The sequence below is a fragment of the Sturnira hondurensis genome, unplaced genomic scaffold (assembly GCF_014824575.4).
Source record: "Sturnira hondurensis isolate 20B ecotype Veracruz unplaced genomic scaffold, ASM1482457v3 Scaffold0021795, whole genome shotgun sequence".
Taxonomy (NCBI): Eukaryota; Metazoa; Chordata; class Mammalia; order Chiroptera; family Phyllostomidae; genus Sturnira; species Sturnira hondurensis.
Window position 1 is genome coordinate 12013926 of NW_028094426.1, and position 2319 is coordinate 12016244.

At 41.7% G+C, this 2319-nt stretch overlaps 1 long non-coding RNA gene across 1 annotated transcript; it reads right to left on the reverse strand.

Moving 5' to 3' along the window:
* Positions 1 to 268: 268 nt before the first annotated feature.
* Positions 269 to 2319, reverse strand: LOC118978382 (uncharacterized). The gene is made up of 2 exons (XR_005064699.1): positions 1992 to 2319; positions 269 to 352 (listed from the first exon to the last, which is right to left on the reverse strand). It is a non-coding gene; the product is annotated as an uncharacterized LOC118978382 (long non-coding RNA).

Here is a 2319-nt window from a genome sequence, read left to right on the forward strand (position 1 = left end):
AAGGCAAGCAAAAGAAGCCAGAAAAATTCTGAAAAAGGGACCAGTTGGGGCGTGCAGGGTTAGTGTTACCAGTAATTAAAACATATTCTAAATTCACAGTAATTAAAATAATTTGGTCCTGAGTGCTTAAACTGATAGGACAGTGGAATAAAATAGGATAATTAGAATTTATCGGAATTTAGTGTAAAGGTGTAAGTTTAATGTTAAAGGTATAGATTTACTTGCCATCTTTATCCTGTTGAGCACTCCCATCCAAGAACATGACACACCTTTTGCTTTGTTCATGTCCTCTGTTAGAGATACAATCTCAGAATGAGAACACTGCTCCATCTCTCCACCGCCTTCCTGTCTGCTGAAGAGCGGTAGTGAGAGTTACCTGTGAAAGTTTCATTTGGGGTCGAATTTTTTCCCAGAGTCATTCCTAACATATTAGACTTCCTAGTCTCTCTGTTTACAAAATGTGTAAAGTGGTGATCAAGCCTAACTTAATTAGACAGGTATTAGGTGTTGGCAGAATTACTTTTAAAGGTTCTAGTGGCTAAGATATGGCCTTGATTTAACTTAGGAAGCTAGGATGGCAGCTGGAAGTTACCACCTACTCAGTACTATTAGCCACCAATCTCAAAGATGGAGCCTCAAGTCACCATGGGTGTCGGTCTTGAATAACAATGTCCAACAGAAATAGAATGTAAGTCACATATGTAAATTACAGTCTAGTAACCACTCAAAAAAAATAAAAAGAAACAGATGGAATTAAATTTAATATTTTAAACTAATATTTCAAAAGTATGATCATTTCAACATCTAATCAATATAAAGTTATTAATGAAGATTTTTAACATGTTTTTAGACTAATCCTTGAGAACCTGGTGTAAATTTCACACAGCACATCTCAGTTTGGACTAGCCACATTCAAGTGCTCAACAGACACATATGGTTTTGGCTATTGGACAGTACAACTCCAGAAAACAGTCATGAGCAAGGGAAATTGTTTAATTTAGTAGAAATCCAGAAACTCCAAGGTTGGAAATACAGTATCTCAAGGGTCTGGAACAGACTTTAAAAATCAAAAGTCCTAATATCCATTTGATTGTTCAGTCTTTTCTACTATATCCTTATCAAGGGATCACCCAGACTAGTCCTTGACTAGCACTTTCAGGCATGATGAGCTCACTGTGTCCTGAAGCTAGCCAGTCTATTTGGGGACAATCTTAACGCAACAAATTCCTTACTAAGGGCACAAGCAGGTCGGCTTGTGGCGGTCTGAGACGCTTAGTTGGGTTGTGCTAAACTTAAAGCGTTAGTTGGTTGGGCTAGGAAATATTGGGGGAGTTAGGAACTGAAAAGTGGATGGGAAACTGAAAAGTTTGGATATGAACTGTTAGACGAAAGGCTGAGACTGGACATCTGGTTCAAATCCTCCGCTACATACACTGCAACAAGAGAAACAGGACCCCCCCCACCCCAACACACACACACCCACCCACAAACTGTAGATATGCTAACTTCGCTAATCTGGGGATAAATGAATTTGGAAAATAATTTAAAACATGATAAACTTTAAAAAATTCCCCATAAAGTAATGCCTAATTGTGAAGGACAATTAGTGAAGGACATCACATGTATTATACCTGTACTATAAATAACATTTTTTCCTAAATCTTAAAAGTACTTTATCAAAGGAATTAATTTTCAGATCCAGAAGCCAAAGACGCTTTCAAAGTCATTCCCTCTCTCGATTTTGTTTTAACCTTTTCTTAACACAAAAGCACTCTGGAATTCAGAGACAGAAAACTTGTTTTAAAAAATTCAGTAAAAAGACACCGACTGCCTGAGTTATGATGAATTTTGACGGGGTGGCTCCTGTATTCCCCACCCCACCCCCCGTATTTGCATTTCTTCTGTTTCTTTCTTTCTTCTCACCCCCCCCCCTTGGTAGTGAGGTGCTCTTTTCGGGGCCCCCTTCACCCTCCCGCCTTCCCCAGCTCTACCTTTCCAAGGCAGGGGAAGGTGCATCCTCGCCTGAGCTCCTCCCGGCGCCTCCCTAGTACCTCTGCCCAGCGGCCGGCCAACGGCGCAGCCTGGACATCCATTAACGTTTATACTACATCTCTGGCTTCGCCAAAGCGTCCCCGGGTTATTGACCATGGCCCCTCACTCCCCACCCGCCTGCACACTGGGAAACGCACTTGGGGGTAAAATTTTGGAACAGAAGCTCCGCCCACCCTCTTCCCTCCCACCTCCACAAAACCACTAAATACCCCACTTCGGTCCGCCGAAGCGGGTCTTGTCACACGATCTGGGGTACCGAACTTCTCT